Source organism: Papaver somniferum, unplaced genomic scaffold, assembly GCF_003573695.1.
Source record: "Papaver somniferum cultivar HN1 unplaced genomic scaffold, ASM357369v1 unplaced-scaffold_137, whole genome shotgun sequence".
In the NCBI taxonomy this organism is placed as follows: Eukaryota; Viridiplantae; Streptophyta; class Magnoliopsida; order Ranunculales; family Papaveraceae; genus Papaver; species Papaver somniferum.
The window spans coordinates 22,374,979-22,399,413 of record NW_020622934.1 but is presented as its reverse complement, the minus strand read 5'-3'; the positions used below and the strand labels follow the sequence as shown (position 1 = coordinate 22,399,413).

General features: G+C 34.9%; 1 pseudogene; it reads left to right on the top strand.

The window, feature by feature from the left end:
* The first annotated feature begins 17,242 nt into the window (after positions 1–17,242).
* LOC113334935 lies at positions 17,243–24,435 on the top strand (annotated as a pseudogene).

The following is a 24,435-nucleotide window of genomic DNA, read 5'->3' as shown; positions in this document are numbered from 1 at the left end:
TTGTGAAATTTAAATTATTTGTGGAAAATCAACTTAATAGAAGAATTAAATTTGTACAGTCTGATTGGGGAGGTGAGTACAGAACTGTTTCTTCTTATTTGGATAAATGTGGATTTGGTCATAGAGTATCCTGTCCTCATGCTCATGCTCAAAATGGAACAGCTGAGAGAAAACATAGACATGGTTGAAACAGGGTTGGCCTTACTTCATCATGCTTCTTTACCCTTAGCATTCTGGTCATATGATTGTGAGATAGAAAATTTTTTGATTAACAGACTCCGGCCCAACACCAAAACTCCAAAACTTGTCACCTATGGAATTCTTGTTTCAACTCAAACCAGACTACTTATTTTTGCACACATTTGGCGGTGCTTGTTATCCCTGTCCCAGAAAGTTTAATCATCACAAGTTGGATCCAAAATCAGTTAGATGTATCTTCCTTAGTTACAGTCATATGCACAAGGGCTATATGTGTTTTAATTCACATACAAATAAAATCATTATATCCAGGGATGTACAGTTTGCTGAAACAGTTTTTCCTTATGCTTCAATGTTTACTTCTGATTCTATCCAGGTTGCTCGTGTTCGACCATTTCATATCTCCCGCTTCTTCTTCTTCATTATCCTTGTTACTGGTTTATATCATTCATGTGTTTCAAATTGTATATCTATTTTGCTTTGATCATCAAAATTCTAAAACAAATTGAAATCTGAGTTTGAACAGTTGAGAATGGCTGATCATCACAAACTTCATCGCCACCACCATGAACGAGAAAGAGATGAAGATGAAACGGAAGAGTTTAAGGTTGAAAAATTTAAGGATCGGATTCTTTCATCAAGAGGAAGCCGGTTTGATTTGATAACAAACGAGTTGGGACTAAACAATCAGATTCGCAGAAGATTAATCAGTAGAGAAGATGTTATTAATGGTATTAAAGGATTTGTCATTCATCCAGACAACATGTATGTTGCTAAAACTAGAATTCCAAGTTGAACACTTTTTTCTTTCGCGGCAGACGACCATTACATTTGGATCATGAAATTCATCACAAAAAAGAAGCTATAGGTGGGAAATATCTTGCAAAACAGAACGGAGCAAACCCTGCATGTAGTCTGTTAGATGCATTAGGGAACTCCTGAAACATGCTTCAGACAAGCAAGCACATGCGACATGCCGAAAACAAAAAATATCCTTCTCTTATAATTTTTATTCAAATGATTACAGGAAATTCCTAAATCATTTGCTGTCACTTAATTATCTGTCCAGCTAGTTGTCAGTATGATTTAAATAGAAGTTTTTTAATCTATAAAATCTTATCGTATTAGTACTAATTATAAACAATGTAGACTAAGTAGAATTGTGTGCCACCTGCGGATTTAGACGTAGACAAGTATATCCTATCATCCTGTCTATTATTTTGATGTGTTTGATTGATTTGATTATACACAATTTTTTGCCGAGTCATTCTTAATACACAAATCAAAAATCAATGGTTGTGTAGCCACGCCTGTAACTAGCAACGTTCATTTTATATTTTGCACAGAGAGTCCTGAAAAATACGGGAGAGAAGACAACAAAACCCACGGTCAACCAAAGAGAAAATTAGATGAAAAGCGAGTTTTGGCCAACGGAAATACACTGTGGATTAGTTTGTCTTTGTGTCCACCAGTAAAACAGAGAAACCTTTTGTTTTTGTCTTGTAATTTGCCTTTTTTTCTAGTACTGACAAAGCCAACAAATATGCAAAACATTTTTGTTTTCTTATTTTTCCTGTGAAGGATATATATTAAATATTAATTGGAAAATTTAAAATTTAAAATATTAAGGTTAATTTTGTTGTTAATAAAAAAAGAGGGGCATAAAAAAGTGACCATACTGGGTGTATAACTTTTCTTTTTTATTAGCTCAAAATTATAGCTCTAAAAACTTTTATCCTTTCTTTAAAAAGCGGTGTTTTTGAAAGGAAAAAAAAAAGAAAGGAAAAAACAACAACCATACATCGAATATAATATTTTTTTATATATAAATCAGGGTTTTGCTTACCAAACATGGTAATAAGGGAGATCGGTTGTTATTTATTAATTGTTTGTGGTTCGGAAATAATACGTGATGGCGTTTATACGTGTATGATTCATTTTTAAAGCTAATATTTCATGACAATTTCAATTTCTTTTAATTCCTTTAAATTTAAGCAAAGTTTCGCCAGATGACAAAATCCACTTCGATTGGAAAATTTCACTTTGATTCAATACAAAATCCACTATGATTCAATCAAAATTTCATTACAGTTACTTCAGATGACTAATAAATTAATAGAAACTGATAAGTGCCGGACTTCATGGAATGTTACGAGAGTCATTATATGTTATATCATTTAACAAATCATCGTAGATTAACACGCCAATATTATTTTTAATTTACATACTGATTATAGGATTCTAATTTTGCTACAAATTTTCGATTTTTTCTAAATCCTTCAAATCTAAGTTAAAATTTTTCCCAAGTGTTCTAATAGCACTATAAATTCACTGTAATATATTTAAATCTTACTACGATTACTCAAACGATAGTTGAATTAGAAAAATTGAAAAACCATATATTTTTGTAAATTCCACTTTGTTCTACTTCTTTAAATCTAACCGAATTTTTCTTTCAAATCTAACCGAATTTTTTCACAGTTTTTCCAAAACGTCCCTATTTTTTACGGACTCACCATTATTTACTCAAAATTCGCTATACTTCCTTAGTTCGACTAAATTTCCAGTCACACCCATCACGCAACAGTCATCTAATATAAAGTATACAAAAAAACGTAAGAGAAAGTTAATAAGATGGAAATGACATGGACCCATATTTTATTCCTTAAAAGAATTGGAAATTCACACATAGTTCGTTATACCCCAAAGAAATCACAAATACGAGCGATTTGATATGATTAGCGAATAGTTCGCAGGATAGCTAGGAGCAGTTCCATCGTTTTGTGCAAATTAGCATATTTTCTCATTACCATCGCACAGTGAGACTGCAAAACCAAGGAAGTGCATGGACAAACACTCAAATTTGAGATTTTTCCCATCTTGTCTCTGAATGATCCGAGCGTCTCAACAAGAGACAATTGCGACGATCATCCCAGGTTAGACCAGGCCTCGACTCAAGCTGAGACGCTGCTCGTCTCATACTGAGCAGGCCGGTCCATTTTTAGCCGATAACGGCTATGTTCATCCGATAATTATATTATATTTCCTAAAAATATAATCGATTTCAACTCCAAAATCACACCTTATCCACCTTTTGCACCCATAACTTCCAACAAATGGCTTAACCGCATATGAAAGGTTATCTTTGTGCAGAAACTATGTAGATTTTATCGTACATAAAGATTTGTCTTTTTGAATAAATTTTGTATTGTGTTATCCGTCTAAGGATGCGGAACGACGACAAAATGGTTTAGTAAGTATGAGTTACTGGAGCAAACTTTATGAAACTTCTGTACTGACACTGATAATCGGGAAAACCATAATACAATTGGGTTGTTTTGTTGATATCAAACTATAAAAACCAAGTGCTAAAATTTATAGTTTTAGTTCTTTTTGTGAATTGAATTGATATCTCATATATGAACCAATAGATGTTGATGGAGTTGTTTTAAGTTTTAGATAATGTAAAATTAAATTAGTTTTAATTTAGTTTCTAAATAGATCAGTACTAATCATATATAATGGTTTACATAAATAGATTACTTCTAATTTTAATTAAACATTTTACATAAGCATAATTACTCATTCCCATTCCAGCTCCTGTCATACGTGCCCATGTATCAATACTCTCAAACCCTTCGTATAATCCTACACCTTGATACCCCGCACCTTAAGTAAGATCCTTCACCTTGAGGTCCAGAAAAATTAACCATGGATTTATTCCTTGAGTTGAAGAGCCTTCAAAGTTTAATGATCTTCTATAATCTTGATAACCTTGAGGATTTTGTTGAGGGGCTTGACGATATGGATATGGTAGCACTTGGATGATAGCCTTTTACTTTCATAATGTTGACTTGCGAGTCTGCCGCTCTTTCTTAGGATGTTGGAGTTTCAATAATGGTTGAAAAATCGGAGCTGAAGTTTATGCTCTCTGCCATTCTGAGTAACTCTTGTACGTACACGACTAGCCGATGTTCCTGTATACGAATTGGGACAGTCGAGACCTTGTGAGACAATTGGAAGTATCTGACGTTCTCCACCTAGTGTAAGAAACTCTAGCTTCCACCTCAATTCTGGAAAATCAAACCCAACTGATAAAGATTTTGATCTTGAAGGCGTCGATGAAGATTAAGCTCCTGTTGAAGGATACTTGGTGTAAGATAGAATCACGGGCGATGGTTCTGTTGGACGATCAACTTTCGGTAATGCTTTACGCATTGCGATAAGATTCATCCCATAGATGTGTAAAACATCTAGACCAATTATCGGCTCTACAACCATTTTGAACCATTCATCATATTGGTATTCCTTACAAGGTGAATAATGTCATACCTTTTCCAGCCTGTATTTTTCAATCTAGTGTATTTCATTCCAAAGACGGTGAATATAGATCGAGGCCTTTTTAGAACTCCAATTTGGCCAGTTAATTGTGTATCACATCTTTCTTCATAATAATAAACACCATGTTCCCTGACTAGACTGTAGAACACAAAGTGCTGAAGTGAAAAATCTTTGATTCTTTGGGAAACATGGTAGTTTATCTCCCTAAAAATCCTCATACGACATCCATTTAATAGTATGTTTGTTTTTAAGCATGTGTTGGTATCTTCGCACATGCATATTATCTACCCCTTTTTTAGTTTGTTTTTCATGCCAATTATAAGCATTATACCTAACGATAATTAGGAATTTTGTTGTGGTGTAGTCTAAAATCTTGGCACATCAATGTCAAAATTCATGTACCACTAAAGCTGAGAGTAAACAACATACAATTAGAATTACTTGCTAAATTAATTTTGAACTATATCAATCCAAAGGATATATATTGTTATATATACCTCAAGGAGGCGCCATAGAACGTCGATGCTTGACGAACCCAACCACGCGATATCGAGAGAAATGTATAACTCGGCTAAGATAGCGGACCCCCAATCATACTTGGCAGCAACCTGATAGACGCATTTATGTGTCTAATATATCTCAATTGTATATAGTGTTAGTGCTCGATTCTATACTTATTTGGTTATTTTATTTATTTGTAGGTGTTTTTAGAAGAATAAGGTTTTGCGGCGAAATTGGCTGAAAATGCGGCGTTTGGACCTCCGTTGATAGAGTACCGGAAGCACCTCAGAAATACCTCGGAGGAACCCCGAAAAAGTGCGGAAAATGTCCCAGAAAACTCACTATACGGACCCTCAATTTTGGATAAGGGGTAACCTAATTACTAAGGGGTGACCCATTTCCAGACAGCTCCTAAAGGGACACCGGAGCTGGATAGGGGGGCACCCTTCTTCTTCACGTTTAAAACAGAATTTTGGCGGGAAATTGGTTTTCAACTCTGGCAGTTTAGGGTTCGAATTGTTGGACGTGTTTTATGGAGATTCAATTGCCAAACTCGATTGGGATGGACTTTAGTGGACCAAACAGGGTTTATGTGTGCGTTTGGGTCGAGCATATTGGGATGAATCGTCGATATCAAGCAAAACAGAGGTGATGTTTTCACGGGTCTGCTGTGGAGATAATTTTGGAGATTACGTGGAGGATTAGGGAAGATATCTTCTCTTATTCGATTCCCTTATATCTTGGGAAAGTTTTGTAACAACAGAAGACGCGTACGAGAGTTTGGAAAGGGTCAGCAGCCGTGTAGAAAAGAAAAACCGTAACTTGGCAGGGAGAAAAAAAGAAAAATATTTCTCGAGATTTATGGATCTGGGTAGTATATAAAGGAGGATACAAGTCTCATAAAGGGGGATGAAGAGTTAGGGGTCGATTGGGAGGCCAGCAGAGAGGCGCAGGAGGAGTTGCAGGAATTGTACCTGCTGCTGCTGCTGCCATTAACAAACCTTAAAGAACACGAAGAACGGACTGCTCAGAGCAGTCTTATTTTCTGCAGCGTCAACAGCAGCATCTGGGTGTCGTTGTTTTACTGCAGCTCACTGGTATCGTTTCTTTCTGGACGAATTTTGTGGGTCACAGAACCACTGTTTTATATTTTTCACTCTTTTAATCATATTTTGAGCATCAAGTATGTATTTTGAGAACATGATTATTATGAGTAGCTAAACCCCAATACTGGGATGATGGAGGAAACCATTCTTTATGCATGAGTAATTTTATTTAATTCTTTTATGACTATTTGCACTATTATGAATGGAATTATGAATTTATTGATTATTTGTGATTTTGTCTGATGATGTATGCTTAATCCATGAGATTCTTGATGCATCATGCTTATGATTTACATATAATACTTACAAAATCTATTTTTGGCAAAGTAAGAGTCGATATTTGTTATCAATATAAGCTTTAATTGTCTAGAATTAATAATTGAATCGCATGAGTATAAGAATTGGTGAAATCCTGAGTCCCGGTATCTCTTGATCCTGTGACAATTTTGTATATATTTTTGTTTATAAATCTATTCAAGACCGAGCATCGAATCCTTATTTACCGCAATCGAATTACTACAACACAACCTTCATATCTCGCAACTCCTTTAGCCATCCCACTTGAGTACTAGTGCTCGAGTTGGGAAAAAAACATGAACCAAGTAACCATAAAATAAAAATCTTGGCGATTTTTGTATTTGCTTCGATCAACTGTTTTGAATCAAAAATTCCTATGCAATGTAACTCTTGGGTTAGAAATATCTTTAAACCGAAATTAGAAATTCCATCACTTGTTTTAGTACTTCGCCTGGGTTGTTAATGTAAAGTACAACTGAAGTTCATCTCCATATCTGTCTTTTGCCAACCAACTTTGTTAGTCAAATGGAACATCATCTCCTACACCAGAAGGTATTCCAAATAAGAAATACAAATCTAATGGTGTTGTTCCTTTAAAAAAATTAAAATCAGTAACTTCAAACGCATTTTCGTACTGATTGCATTTTAAAGTTATACATCAAAAAAATTGACATACCTATTTTGAACTCTGTAAATGAAACGTGCTTGTAGTGTACCATCAATGCTCCACCAATATATGCACTAATTTTGGATGTTGTTTATTCGCTTTAGTATGGTAAAAAGTAATCCAAGTAAATTTACCAACATAGAAACAGGAGGTAGATCCGCATAAACTTTGCTAACTACGTACCAAACACCTCTTAGTTTTTGAGCTTTGCTATCTCTCTCAACTTTTATAGACAGGTGACCTTGAAATTCAGATAATTCTCGTTCGGAAAGTAGAGTGAAATTATTCCCTTCATCACAGGATGCTTGTGTTGCCGACATATATATACGTTGATTGAGTTTATTCAAAGGTGGTTTTCTGTCTCTTTGACGCCTAATTTCTTGAGTCATTTCTATTGAGAAATTTAGAGACGTTTAGTGAAAATTACAAGAGATTTTATTAGAGAAAAAAAATCAAAAGAATAGTAAATTTTGGTGTGAGTTAAGAAGTTAAAAGAGGTTGGTATTTATAGGTTTTAAAATTGTAGCAGTTTTTTGGATTTATCCATGAGAGATTTATATTCAATTTGCATTCATTGTTAGAAGGCGGTAACCATTTTGAATCCCTAATAACTACCATATTAGTAATAGTTCATACATCATGAGTTTGTGAAAGGGTTATTGAAGCTTTCCAAAATTCTAGGTGTCGTAGGATTTCCAAGGAAGTAGAAATAATCGAGTTGCTTTTCTTGGAAAACCCTATGACACCTTTCTTTTCAAAACCAATATTTTGTGGTTGCAGATTCTATAGAGATGCTTGAGAGTTTATAATTCAGACAATCTAGGTAGATAGTAATCTTTAAGAGCAATGATGTCCCGCACCATTTTGCGGGTAGCTATCTCGCTCAAGCGGCTTCTTTACCGTTAGATCACGCTAAAACTCAGATCTAACAGCCTTGAACCCTTTAGGGAAAATGGTGGGTCCTTTCCTGAATTCGAATCTAACCGTTAATTTGATCATCTAACGGTAAAGAAGCCCGCTTGAGCGGGATAGCTACCCGCAAAACGGTGCGGGATAGCATTTGTCAATCTTTAAATCTACCATTAGTGTGCATATTCATTAAAGATAAATTTGGGGAAAATACCCATTTTGATTTTGCAAAATGACTTCCAAAGAATAGGGCCTATTTTGTACGATTTTTTAAAAACAGTTCAAAAGTAGTTTTCTAATGTGTTAAAAATATACCCTTTTTCCTTGTTTACATTTTGTAAAAGCTATTTGCTAGGAAATTTAAAAACTGTTTTGAAAACCAATAAAAATCAATTAAACCATATCAAATGTATAGACTCGTCGAGATAATGATAAAAACAATTCTTGCACATGCAACTCTTTCGGCAAGCTGTTTTACTTCCTTCTGAAAAGAAAAAGAAGAACGAAAAAGAAAAGAAAAAAAAACACAGAAAACATTTATTTATCGTTTTCGTATTTTTGTTTTTAAAAACAAAACACAATTGGAAAATATTTTCTTGGGAATACTTCTACGAAACGCGTTTTTTTCGCGTTTAATATTTTTTTTTGTTGCTTTTCAAATAAGAAACTGTTTTAAAAATTCATAACAACTATTCAATGGTTCCGTCGACATTTCCATAAAATATGCATGTAGAAGTGGCACTTCTTATAAACTTGGATGCTTAAAATATGTAGGAAGAGCAACATTCAAGTATTTCCATAAGAAAAGTCCAACTCTCTGTGAAATGATTCGATTTCATAGAGTTTTCCAGAATGTTTTAGCTTGGCCAACCATAACTTAATTAACACTGGAATTATTAAGCCTTGCGCGTACATAAAATTTTCGACATGGTTCCCATCATATTTTATCTTTGTTTAATCTATGCGTTTTCGGCATAATAGATGAAGAGAAATGAGGATTAAGGATGTATAATTTCCACTTTTTGATGAAATTTAACAGACACATGGAAAATTTAGGTAAAAATTGAAGCTCATCAATAATTTCAAGGACAAGTGCCAACTGTACAACCCATTGCACAAGATGTGATAACGGCTAAGATTTCTTGGGCTAATAATGAATTTTAGACAACAATTTTTCAAATCATAATGGCAATCAAACTGAAAGGACTACGGTTGCAACTCAAATTTGTGATCCTTCCCAGCAAGATTCAAGCTAGTTCTAATAATGAAACATTACGGTTATGTTGTAATGACAGCAGGATTACCCATTTCATTCAGTAGATTGATTAGTTCCTTTTGATTCCCTGCAGCCCATCATTGCTTAGAGTCCATAACAGTTAGAGTCTGATTCAGCAATCCTTGGTACATTTTACTCTGACTTGGTTTAAGCAGGCAGGTGCACTTTTTACTGGATCTGAAAAGCTTTTCGCAGGAGAGCGATCCCCTTTTATATTGTTTCAGAAAAGGAAAAGAATCAGCAGTTAGTGCACAAGTCTACAATCAATCATTCACTTTCCTTCATACATGTATTACACGTTCATATTTCTAGATGGTTACTTCATTCAAAATATGGCATCAAAGAGAACCACATTACTGCAATAAAGATGACTTCACAAGCATAAAAAGATAAAGGATCGGGGAAGAGAATCACAGATCAATAGGCATCATACAATTAACTGAATATCATTTTACATTAACACCGAGTATCACAATTCACTATTGCACAAGAACCATTCAGAATTACAGAACCAATATCATTATTGCATAAGAACTTGTGTTCATAGATCATCAGGTCCTCAATCATTAATATTTGACCATAACTATGATATTAACTATACCTTACGCTGAAAACAAAATTACTCCTAGATTTAATTATACTTTACAAGTGACTAAACAGACAACATCATACACAGTATAAATAGTTACTCACCAGTCACCATACCACACTGACTGAATTAGCAGCAAGAAATAGAGAGAACGTCTAATTAGAACTAGGTTTTTTAATCTGATTTTTTACTTCTATTTTGGCATGCCTGAATGAGGGAGAATTGAATTTTTCTTTCATGCCTAGAAAAGAGTCCTTGTCATACTTGCCATGTGTCTTTCTAGCCTTGTTTTTTATCATGAGATGGAGAGACTACCTAGCGCAGCTCAGTACTACTTAACAAGATAAACATAATGTACCATCAACCTTAATCAAAGATTAAGTACACAACTACCCTTAATTCAGATTATCACCAAACCAGCTTAACATAACCTAAGAGACTCCTGATTTGTTGCTAAACCATAATAAGCCAACAATGTTGGACCATTCTAACGAAGTATCATTACTGTATAAGAACCAATCAAAACTTATATTATGCACAAAGTAAATGTTTAATATTGTTACCGTAGCCCCTTGAAGTGCCAGAATTGAGCTAAACGAGACAGTTCGAAGCAGCTTGTGAAGGATTACTCGACGCTTTATAAGGGGTGAATGTCCATTCATGTCTGGAGGATTAAGCAGTAGCTAGAAAACCAACATAATGTACTGCACCATTTGGTTGAGAACTTGAAGCTTCTCTCCTTCTTGGAAGTCCTTTACAAATTGTGTTAGATCTTTCAACTGCGCCCTTCATTTTTACTTGGTTTCAATATCTCTTGATCACCTTTCAATATCCTTGAACACACAAAAACAATAATGATGTTAGTACACAAAATATTATCCTATGTGTATGTTCTTCTACCATCTACCAAATTACAAAAATAATTAAAAAAAAAATCATGGACTCATACACAGTCAAATGAATATAAAACACACCGATAGCCACTAAATTTTTCTCTCCCTAGCCTTTTAGTTTTTGGAACTGGCTTCTCTGTACAGAAATGTCCAAGATAACATTCAGCAGAGCTGGCCTCTTTCAACAACCTGTGTTTAACAAATATGAAATCAGAACAAATCTCTTAAACCCACAATAATTTTTAATCTTCTTAAGTGTCCACCACAGACCTATTCAGATATAAGGAGGATTAAACACCAAAAAGAGAACAGGAGAGAAATTCTACACACATTCTCCAAAGGAAAGGATAAATAAAAACTAGACTATCCAAAGTCCAGTAATCTCAGGCTTACCAACGGTAGCTGATTTCCAGATTCAACTTCCGAAACAATTTCTGCATTCCATGCATTGAGATTTTCCATAAGAGAACATGAATTTTCTTCAGGTATGGATGAGCCGTAATCTCATCGGGGTTCTCTTGATAGGATATCACTTCTGAACACTGTAACTCCCAAGGCCTGTGCTCGTAATCATAACATTGCATAAAATTAAATTAAAAGGAGATAGCAACCAATCAAACTTTCAGTAAGAAAAAAATATATATCATTTAACTTATCACAATAGAAGATTTAGTTTTAAAATAATAAATAAAGAATGAGAAGGGGCTTCTATCATAGGAAAGAGAATTTGGTTGCTTTAAAGAAACCAAGGTGTACAAAAGAATACCAAGGTAGCAAAAGGTGGGCGTGATTTGTGACTAATTAAGGGCAGAGATAACTACAGAATACTAAGAGGTACCGTAAACACTCGAGATAAACCAACATTAGTAAACTCAGAATACTAAGAGGTACTGTGTTTGAAGTTTCTGTTATATGCGGTTCAGGAATTGGGAGATGGATGCAGCAGTGAAATTCAAAATGTGCCAGTTAGCAAACCTAAAAAGGCTGAAATGGTTTATTTCATTAATTTAGTTCGCAGAGATGCAGAAAGCACGTAGATGGTAAGTGATAATGATGATGCAAATCCACCATTAGAAACAAAAAACCCTGACCTGCCTAGGTGTATACATGTGGTATAGCTGATATGAAACTAAATAGAGTACATGAAGTAGACAGTAATAGTAACATGGTCAGGGCATTGCGATTTCTGGTATACATAAATTTATTCTAGCAACTGGCAGTAAAATTAAAGCCTAATAATTATTTGGACACCACAGATACGATACACGACTACAAGAAAATAAATATGTGTCAGCTGACCTAAAATTTACATTGTTGCAAAGAAAACACCTTGCTGGCCTAAGGGGAATTGTGCACTATTTCATAAGATATGACTACAATTCGGGCAGGGGTAGACAGTCCATGTGATGCTGAAGAAAACTATTTCCAGTAAGTATTCGGACACAACAAATAAAACACGAGTACAAGAAAATAAATCTGGGTCAGTTGAATATTCACATAGTTGCAAATAAAGCACCTTGGTGGCTCAACGAGAACCTCACTGAGCCAAACCCCAAAATATTAAGTGCAAAATATAGTGCAATATGTCGTATAGCTAAGGTTTGGGGTAGGCAAGGTTATCCATCCTATAAGGAAGTTCAGTACTATCCAAATAGTACCGAAAGACAAGAACCCCAAATTTACAGAAATAATCGAACTTCTATCAAAAAAATAAATAAGAAAAAAGCTTCATGGTAAACTGGGAAGACTGTTTCTTTGATCTTTTAACATAGGGAAATGATACAAAAATATCTTTCTGAATTAAAAGTGATAAGCACCTTTAGCCTTTTTGATACGTATATGTTAAATAAAGAAATACTTCATTATATATATTAAACATCTGACACTTTTAGCCAATTGTGAAATTTATTTACACATGGAAAATTTCTGTAAAAATTGAAGCTCTTCTGATACATCAATAATTAATTTTAAAGAAATTGTGGACTGTACAACCCATTGCACATGTTGCGATAATGACTAAGACTTCTTGGGTTAATAATGCTTTAGACAAGAATTTTTCAAATCATAATGGCAATCAAACTGAAAGGACCAGGGTTGCAACTTATATTGGTGATTCTTACAAGCAAGATTCAGGCTAGTTAGAATGCTAGCACCTAATCTTTAACATAGTCGTGCAAGTGCTGATACTAACAATAAAACATTACGGTTCTGAAGTAATGACAGCAGGATTACCCATTTCTTTCAGTACATAGTCGTGCAAGTGCTCATCATTGCTTTGGTTCCTTGACAATTGAAGTCTGGTTTAGCAATCCTCAGTACATTTTAGTTTGACTTAACTTATGCAGGCATGTGCTTTTCTGATTGTATCTGTAAGCTTTTGGCAGGAGAGCAATATTCTTTTCAACTGTTTAAGAAAAGCAATGATTATCAGTCAAGTCAACAAGGCTATATAATCAATCATTCACTTTTCTTTACACATGCATTACACGCTTGTCCATATCATCTAGATGGTTACTTTATTCAAAATATGGCATCAAAGAGAACCAAATTACTGCAATAACAATAACTTCACAACATGGTTTTAAAAAGCGAAAGCGTGGAGCAAAGCGCTCTCACACCAAAGCCTAAAGGCTGTGAAAGCGTAAGGCGAAAGCGAGCGTTTAAAAAAATTAATAATATACTAAGAAGTTCAAACATAATAAAAGGAACAGTTAAACTAACTAAGCATATGGCATACTGATACTGCCTATTCTACCCAAGAGCTACTTAAACATACTAGCCATGAATGTCTGCATCATTCATATCATCATGTAGACAGTTATCATTATCATGATAATCATGCCCCATAGATAAATCTTCATTACTGGACAATTCATTTTAGTTAGAAAACAGTAAAACAGCCCTACTGAGCTTGAAACCTTCTTGTATAACCAATTTGCTCTAGAAGCGCATTGGACCCATAGCTCAAAAAAGCGCCCCAAAAACGCATTTTTAAACCATGCTTTACAATATTAAAAAAAAAGGGAGGGTGAAGAAAATATTACAGTTCAATATGCAAATTAAACTGAATATCATCTTACATAAGTAACATTAACAGCATTCTTCTCTAACTAGCACTGGGTATTGCACAAGAACCATTCAGAATTACAGAACATTGTCACTATTGCACAAGAACTTGTGTTCATGGATCGTCAGCTCCTTATCATTAATATTTGACCATAACTATGATATAAACTATACCTATGCTGAAAATAAAATTAGTCCCAGATATAATTATACTCTACAACTGAACTAATTAGACAACATCATACACAGTATAAATAGTTACTCGAAATACTACACTGATTGAATTAGCAGGAAGAAATCAATCTGAACTTATATTATGCACGGCGTAAATGTTAAATATTGTTACCAGAGCGCCTTGAAGTGCCAGAATTGAGCTAAACGGAAAAGTTAGAAGCAGCTCGTGAAGGATAACTTCGACGCTCTATAAGGGGTGAATTTCCATACACGCCTGGAGAACTAAGTGGTAGCTAATAGCCAATATAATGGACTGCACCCTCCGTTTAGTTGAGAGCTCAAAGCTTCTCTCCTTCACAAATCGCGTTCGATCTTTCACCAACGCCCTTCGTTCTACTTGATATCCTAGAACACGCAAAAGCAGTAATGATGTTAGCATATAAAAGACATCAAGTACTACATGTACAACCAGAGAAAAGTGATTAGACCTTTTATCCAAAAAATGTTAACAGCACAAATCAACCAATGTGCTAAACTGTATTACAACATAACATGTTACAGAGTCCACCCAATCTACCGTTAAATTGGTAATTGGTTGCTTCTAATTGATGACAACCAATTACGAATTTATTAGTTCCTTACTATCAGCTACATTCAAATGTACAATGACATTCCCATTTAGCAACTAGCAAGTTACATTGTGAACTTGTAAGCTGTCACCACAGAAAATTAACAGTCATCTACACTTTGTTTGCCTGACCGAATATATTATTTCCTTACTATCAGCTACATTCAAATGTACAATGACATTCCCATTTAGCAACTAGCAAGTTACATTGTGAACTTGTAAGCTGTCACCACAGAAAATTAACAGTCATCTACACTTTGTTTGCCTGACCGAAGCATGGCACTCACTTGCTACCTCATATAACACACCAAGTCAAATCTCATATCGAATGTGTATCTAATCTTATACTATGTTCTTCTACCATCTACCAAATAAAAATTAAAAAAAAAAAATCATCTAATTCATACACAGTCATATGGATATAAAACTCACCATTAGTTACGAAATTTGTTTCTCCCTAGCCTTTTAGTTTTTGGAACTGGCTTCTCTGTACAGAAATGTTCAAGATAACATTCAGCAGAGCTAGACTATTTCAAGTACCTGCGTAACAAATATGAAATCAGAACAAGTCTTTCAAGATCATGAAAGCAGCTTTCTCTTGAGGAAGATGTTACTAATATTCAAAGTAAGTAAAAGATAACAAGGAAATTAAACTTACATGCAAAGAGAAGGAGAGGTTGTTGTTGGATGATGAAAAGCACGGAATTGGGACAACCACTGATTCTGGTATTATCAACAGCAACCTTATTTCTATCCAAAAAAATCGGGAAAAAAAAAAGAAGATTCATGAAAGAAAGTAAAGAAAGAGAAAACGATTTTTATTAATTCTAAGGAAAATGAAATGAAGAGGAGTAAGACTAAGATATGCTACTTATATCTTACCATATCATTGTGCTGGAGTATATTCTTGCTGTTGTTAATCAAAGAGGAAAAATGTCATGTGGAATTTGACTATTTCTGTGATACCTCGCTTTACTTGATCTGATCTAACTCTGCACTGTTTAGTGGTACTGGAGGATGATCACGTCGATGAATGACGTCCCAGTGGTCATCGTAATGGTCTACATTGGTATCCTTCTAGAAGTACACTGATGCAGCAAATACTTCTGACCACCCACAGAGATTCCTAACTAAAGCATCACGATCTCGGAAAAGACTAGGCTCTACCTCACAGACCTATTCAGTCAGATATAAGGAGGATTAAACACCAAAAAGAGAACAGAAGAGAAATCCAACACACTTCTCTAACTAAAGAATGAACGAAAATCATAATATTCAAAGTCGAGAAATCTCAGGCTTACCAATGATAGCTGATTTCCAGATTCAACTTTCGAATTCCATCCATTGAGATTTCCCACAATAGAACATAAAATTTCTTCAGGTATGATGAGCCATAATCTCACTGGGCCCTTTTGATTGACGGGATCTGCTTCTGAAGCTCACGTATCACTCTAAGCCCTGTGCATGTACGTCAGAAGGAGATAGCAACCCATCAGTAAGAGAAATAATATAACCTATCACAATAAAAAGTTTACTTTAAAAAAATAAAGAAATGAATCGAGACTCCTGTCAGAGGAAAGAAAATGTTGTAGCTTTAGAGAAATTAGAGTGTACAAAAGAATAGAAAGGTAGCGAGCTGTCACTAATTAAGCGCAGAGACTACTGCGGAGGGGAGAAGTTTGCATATTAGCACACTCTTGCATGTAGAAGCAGAAAAACCTTATTCATGTACACTATTCGCTAAAATTTGAGAAAATTTACTTTTCCAGAACAGGCTAGATTTGGTATACGCAGAATACCACGTTGGGAAAGAGACTTATCTGAGTTAAGTATCCACATGTCCTGTTAAATACCAATAGATTCCTTATCTCCAACTTCCCAGATGATATACCATTTTACTAGCTCAAGACCTTTTCCAATACATTCCTAAAACTGGGATCCATCACTGGATAATTTAACATCATAGCGAAAAAAATATTCGCGTCTTAGCAGTTTAGCCTATAAGAATTTTGGTTAGTGACCATTGCTACGTTAGTTTGATGCTTTTATTAGCATCTCGAAATCCAAGTTCCCCTTGCAAGATTGGTTTATAAAGAAAATCTCAAGACTTAATAATATAAATGCCTTCTGAATTGGAATTTTTTCCTCACTAGAAATTCCTTTGTGCAACATTTATTTACTTTGTTGTTTTTTTTTTTGATAAGATGAAATAACACATTTAAAAAGTAAACATACTAGCTAAGATAGATTATTTAGTACCTAGTTGCTAATTTGGATTAAAATCCTATTGTGTCGATTTCCAATATTGTTTTGTATCTTTTCTACTATTGTTGTCGAAAACCTTTGATTTAGAATCAGATCCGTCTGCTAAAAGAGAAACTTATAGACCACTTCTTACGTGGTATCAAAATTGAAAAATAACTTTTAAGACGTTCTTTGAATACAAGAAACAACAGTCACAAGCAAAAACAACTTGCTTCACAAAAATCTATTTATTTTATTTCTAAAATTCATTCTAAAATTAAAGTTTCAAATTTTTGCTTCGAGGAATTAAAAAATAAAATTTGAAATGTTATCCACTCAGGTTGCCAAACACGTCCAAAACCACTTGTATCAAAAGTCCAACCCCTCACTTGAAGGCCTGACTTCGTATGTGCCGTTGGTTTTTCTTCATTTGCTTTACCGCCAACAGAGAGTAGTTATAGGTTAAAGAGAAGCAAAATCTTCGATATTCCTTTAGGATTTCACCATCTCTACCACGATTTCTTGAAATCGAAGAATTCTTATTCAATCACATCAGGCAATTCCCAAAATCGAAGGAGTTCAAGACTTCAATTTCTAGGGTTTTACTGTTTCGTGAGTTGTTTATTTCCCTTTTCTACCTTCATAGTTTTTGGAATTTTACTAAAGTTTAAGTTGTTTAAAAAATGCAGGTGGTATGTGATATGGACAAGGATCATACTGATATGGGCAATTTATTCTTCGTTCTTTACTCCAATAGAATTTGGATTCTTCAGGGGTTTGCCAGAAAATTTATTCATTCTCGATATTGCTGGGCAGTTTGCTTTCTTCGTCGATATTATCATTCAATTCTTTGTAGCTTTCAGAGATCCACAAACTTACCGCATGGTTTCCAAGCGGAGGACGATCGCACTCCGGTTTGTTTCCTGTTCTCTACTTAGAAAAAGGCATTTACTGGTGTATTGTTGGTGAAATTGTTTATGTTCTATGTACATATACTAATGAATTTGGTGCTGAACTGCAGTTACTTGAAATCGAGTTTCATCTTGGATCTTCTTGCTTCCTGTCCATGGGATATTATCTATGGGGTGTGTACTCCTGTCTGTTTGTCTTACATTGTTAATTAACTAGTTTGTTGCTACGTATGACCTGCTTTTGTACTTAATATTAATTTCAACAGCTTTCTGTTGGTTGACATAGTAGTAGTCTAAGATGGCAGTTTTGGTGACCTTGAAATTAGCCTTTAAAATTGGATTAAATTCTTATTTCTAAGAGTATTCGGTGTTCTCATCAGTCTTTTGGTAAAAAAGAAGAAGTGAGATATCTCTTGTGGATAAGGCTGTACCGAGTGCGAAAAGTGATACAGTTTTTTCAACATATGGAGAAAGACATCCGGATCAACTCACTAGGATTGTAAAACTTCTAGCTGTTGAACTCTATTGCACTCACACAGCTGCCTGCATCTTTTACTATCTGGCTACTACCCTGCCAGCTGAGAAGGAAGGATATACTTGGATAGGAAGTCTGAAATTGGGAGACTACAGTTATTCGAATTTTAGAGAAATTGATCTTGGGAAACGATACATTGTTTCACTGTATTTTGCCATTGTCACCATGGCAACTGTTGGTAATTCTTATCTTCCTTTCTCTCTTTACTCATTTCTTGTTTCAAAGCATTTCAAAGTGCACTACACGTCTATACTATCGTTACTTCTCCTAGTATCATAAATGCTTAGGTCAGCGAAGAATACTATTCAAGAAGGTTCAGGATTTACATCTTACTTAAACACTAGAAAGTAAGGGGAAAACTCTTAGATTTTTCCATTAATATTCTTTTTCATGGGCTACAAAGATAGGATCTCTAGTTAGGCTTAATCCTATGGTGTATTCTTAAACACTAGAGATCAAATAATCTTAAACACTATCTTGAGTTGATTGTTGAACTTTAGGGTAGTGTTCTATATACATTAATCTTAAACACCATAGAACTCAAGGTAGTGTTCTATATACATTAATCTTAAACACTAGAGATACATTAATTTTGATTGTTGAACTTTAGGGTAATCAAATAATCTGACTCATCTGAGTTGATTTTTATGTTTTGCAAGCCCTCTTTTTAGATTAATGTATATAGAACACTACCTTGAGTTAAGCAACAGAACTTGTTTCTAAGCTAGTCATTGTACAAGAAATGCTGCTATTAAAACTGGGTCACAACTTACAAGTTACAGCTTCAGTACAACAAGAAAAACTAGTGATTAGATTGAAATATTACAAGGAGAACTAGTTGTACATATGAATAGGAAATTGTATCTACTCTGAAAGAACAAGACTTTTAACCACAATCAAGCTTTTGTTCATTACATGTGAACAATTGTTAATGTTAGAAGTTAGGGCTCAGCTGGGGGGCACATCTCTTCGTTATTTATTTGGCGGTAGGAAAGACTAATAGACTATTATAAATAAAAGAAGATTGCAGATAATCCCAGTAGTGCTCCTAAAAGCTGAGAGGTTGAAGATTTATTGAAGATTATGTGCAAAAATAATGTACTGAGAACCTAAAAATGGACTTCATCAAGAAACTTGTTTGTGTTTGAGTTGTTTCATCATCTTTGCCATCATCACAGAAAGAAAATAACACAAATGAGGCACCTCTGCCTTGTTTTTGTACGCCAAAAATCCGTATATTGTAACGAAGAACATGTTACGATTCATGCATTTCTTTCGTCTTTTTTTTTCAGTTAGTTGTATTTGCCATCCACTAATAAATAATGTCTTCTGCAACAGGTTATGGAGATATACATGCAGTCAATGTCAGGGAGATATTCGTAATGATTTAGGTATCGTTCGATATGATTCTTGGAGCTTACTTGATTGGTAACATGACAGCTCTAATTGTAAAAGGATCAAAGACAGAAAGATTTAGAGATAAAATGGCGGACATAATGAAGTACATGAATATAAACGAACTAGGAAAGGAAATATGTGATCAAATCAAAAGTCACTTGTGGTTACAATATGAAAGCAGCTACACAGAGGCTGTTGTTCTCCAGGATTTTCCAATTTCAATCCGCGCTAAGGTATTATTTGGAAGTCTACTATATATATCACACAAAATTTATCAAGTGGCATTTAACATTATTAACCTCACTAGTCTACTCCTTCTATATTGGTTGATATCAATACTACTGCTGCATTGAAGGCTTTCTTTACCTAATATGTCCATGTGATACTATTTATTTCTATTGCTTGATCTTATTGTAATTTGTTCCTTTATGTTGCAGATATCACAAACTTTATACAGGGATTTTATTGAAAATGTTCCTCTTTTTAAAGGATGCTCTCAAGAGTTAAAGAACCAGATTGTAAGTATTCTAACTCACTGACTCACCTCACATAGAGAAATAGAGGTTAAAACAAGCGAAGTTAAAGATAATATCGATGTTAGATTGATGACCGACAGCTCAGGTATTTACACAAAGGAAGTTTGCACTGGATATATAACACAAGATGTGCGTGTAGAAAATCTCATTCTTAAGATTGCCTAGCAGTTATTTGCTGTACAAGCAGCAGTGTCCACTACTATTACTATAAAAATCTCTTGATGTCACATTTTACATCTTAATTTACCTCTCAGACCTAGTTTATATCTGCTATCCCAATACTAATAAGTATTTTGTGGGGCAAGTGGTATTGCCACAAGGCATAGTCTGATGTTAACTAATGGAGCTTGTATTTGCACATTCTTCCTTTCTTTCAGGTAATTGGACTCCATGAGGAGTTTTTTCTTCCAGGAGAAGTGATTATGGAACAGGGCAACATTGTTGATCAAATTTATTTTGTTTGTCATGGTGTGCTGGTATGCATAAATTATCATTTCTTTCTTGACATCTTTTCCTCTCGTCTGTTTATTGCATTTATAGTAGAAATTATCTGACTTCATAATCCATTTTGAATATTAGCTGAATATATATATAGAGTCTACAAATGCATAGTCATTTTTCGGTTCACAAAATCTTTCTTTTCTTCTTAATTTGTTTTGATTTCTTTCCGTGGTTCCAAATAGTTTGTCGAAATACTTTAGTTCCTTCAGTTCAGTAGTTACTACACCTTGTTATTTTTTTTCCTAATATAGGTGTTTCTGTTTACAGCAAGAGATGGGTGGGGAAGAGGGATCAGAAGTAAATGTCTCACTTCTTGAACCTAATAGTTCATTTGGGGAACTTTCCATCCTTTGCAATATGCCTCAGCCTTATACCATTCGAGTTTGTGAACTATGTAGGCTCCTTCGACTTGATAAGGAATCTTTTATAAACATCCTGGAGATTTGTTCTTCCGATGAGAAAATAATCTTGACCAACCTTTTGGAGGTAAGAAAAACAGGGGATTGACAGGTTGTTAGTATGTTTCAAAGTTCTGTTTTATCATTGACATCATATGAATTTTCCTGGTCCTCTTCTTTTATTATGGTTCAGAGAAAGGCAAAGCCTTTTGGGTTAGTTATAAATTTTTTTAGGAGGCAATTGCCTTCGATCAAAATTTTTTGTAGAACTGTCATTGCGTAAGCTTCTTTTCATAAGCTGCGCAATGCTCACCATTTTCTTTGATTAAAATAATTTGGGTGTAGTTGTCCATTGTTTTTTAATTTACTTAGTAAAATTTAATCAGTCGTAGTACTGCAGTAAGAATTTTTTGTCAACCTTTTGTGTTCAGTTTCACTTTTTTTTTTCTGTATCAGACAATTAACTGTGACAAACTGACAGGGGAAAGGGTCTAATAAAGACTTTCACGGAATGGAGCAATTGGAATCGGACGTCATGTTTCATATTGGAATGCAAGAAGGTGAGCTGGATTTGAAGGTTAACAGTGCAGCTTATCATGGGGATTTGTATCACCTGAAGCGTTTGATTCGAGCTGGAGCTGATCCCAGCAAAACAGATTATGATGGAAGGACGCCTTTGGTATGAAACTCAATAAGATTACCTGCTGTGTCCCGCTCAATTTATTTCACTACCTTGCTTTTCGTATGTCATCGCCCTAAGATAGCCTCACTGAACACTGCAGTTACATTGTGGGATAAGATTACACTTGTAGATAACAAGATAAGTGAAATCATTCCCTCTGAAATTTTGGTTTTTGAATCTAGTGAAAAATACATATCGTTATATTACCTTATTAATTGCTCTCATTGACTTAGTGGGTCGGTCTGGTGTTTGTTTATTATGCTAGTTTAGTAGTGAATGTACGAAGAATTTATTCCTGTTTGGCTGTTTTTTTAACACTTGTGTTATCAAGCTAGCATGCCTTCGATTTGCAAGTAATTAATAGAGTTGTTTTGGGATCTTTATTTCTGTTTCACTGTGAATATCTATGGAATATCATCTCCTACTCTTTTTTACATTTTAGTTGAACACGTCTGCTAGCTTTCTTAATGTATAAGTTTCAGTTTCTGTCCAGAACCCTCGGTAGTATGATCATTGATCTTTTACCCAAAACTTTATTAGTTTTGGTGCACCATACCATGATATTTCAGTATTTCCCAATATTGATTCCTTGAAAGGTGTACATTGAAGATTGTTGTTTGAATTATCTGTTACTTTCAACAGCATATCGCAGCATCAGAAGGATTTGAACACATTACGTCTTTTCTTATTCAAGAAGGTGTTAGTGTCAACATTGCAGGTAAGTGGTTAGATGGGACGTTATTATTGCACTCAAGCTCCCAATATTTTAATTTTCTGGAAGATACATTTTAGCTTATTGCTTAATAACACTTCTAAGCTAATGTTGATTAGATAACTTTGGAAATACACCTTTATTCGAAGCCGTCAAGAGAGGAAATGATCGAGTAGCTTCATTACTTGTCAAGGAAGGAGCATTACTAAATATTGTTGATGGCGGTAGTTGTCTCTGTCAGGCGGTTGCAAGGGGGGATTCAGATTTCATAAAAAGGTTGTTGTCCAACGGATTAGATCCGAATTCCAAAGATTACGATAAACGAACAGCACTTCATGTTTCTGTTTCACAAGGATTATATGATTGCAAAAGTGCTAATAGAAGGTGGGGCTAGTGTGTTAACTCGTGACAGGTATGCCATGTAAATCCATTTGGTAGATATAATGAACACTGTTACTTGTCTTTCTTTTTCTTTTCCTGTTTTATTCTATCCCCTATAGACTTCTTATAGTGCAAAATTCTCCATTAAAATACGATCATAATCCGCAGATCCTTCAGGCCGAATCCAGTATTATGTCTGAACCTTGATTTCTTGCTATCTTCTTCTTTTCGTTGTATACCAGCCTTACTTAGATGTGAAGTTTACTTTATTCGTCTAGTATCATTCATCTCACTTTTTCTTACCATAAGTTTATCACTTATATCTGTCGTTTGCATGGTGTTATCTTCCACAACCGCTCTCATTTCTCATTCCTATCTATTTTAGTATTTTTCCAAGCTAAAGTATCTTGTGGATGTACAGCTTATACAATCTTATGAAAAAAGACAATCTAATGATCTATCCTCCAACCATTTTGTTATACCTCGCAGCCAGCAACTTTTTATCTAATGCTCGAATTTATGAACTATTTTGAAACTGCAGGTGGGGAAATACTCCAGTCGATGAAGGCTGCACTAGTGGAAACAAGAAATTGGTTAAGCTATTGGAAGAGGCAGAGTTAGCTGAGCTGTCTAAGGCCAGTGCCAGTGATAGTACATCAGAAATACAAGGTACCCTACTCGCGTACAAAATTAATTTCATCTTCTTTCAGGTCCTAAAACTGATGGTAGAGGTGTTAAAAAGGAAGTAAGTTGAACCGTTGAAACGTGACTGTATAACGGCTGAGCTGATTATATAGACTAATGGCTGAGTACCCAAGTTATAGAATATGTTAGTCTCGTGTGAGAATGATTGGAGTTTACGGAGCTCTTCCTAATTGAAAATCAAGCATGGGATCACCTGCAATTGGCTTTTTAGCAAGATTCTCCCAACTCTGATCTAACCTAGCCAAGTGTTGAGGAATTGTTGAATTTTGAAAGTTCAACAGAGTCAAATAACAGTAATACAGGACATGTGATCTTTGATGTTCCTTTTTGAGCAACTGTACATGTCTTAGACTTAGTTCCTTGCTTATACTCATGTTTCAGTTACAAACAAAGCGAAACCAAGAAAATGCACGGTATTCCCTTTCCACCCATGGGAACCGAAGGAGAAACGAAAAGAAGGGGTCGTCTTGTGGGTTCCAACAAGCGTGGACGAGCTCATCAGTATGGCATCAGAGCACCTTCAATTCTCTGATGGTTCATGCATATTTTCAGAGGATGGTGGTAAGATCCTTGATATTGAAACAATTCATGATGGCCAAAAACTTCATCTGGTTGATATATAAAACACGATAAACGTAAGTACAGTGTAAGGTATTGAATCTGGACGTGCAGTGCAGCCACACCCCTCCACCAATTTATTATCATCACAATGATGCTGCTACTTAATTGTCCTAAGTTTCAGTAGAGTATGTTGATATTGAAGTTGTAGCTTAGTCCTGTTAGGACC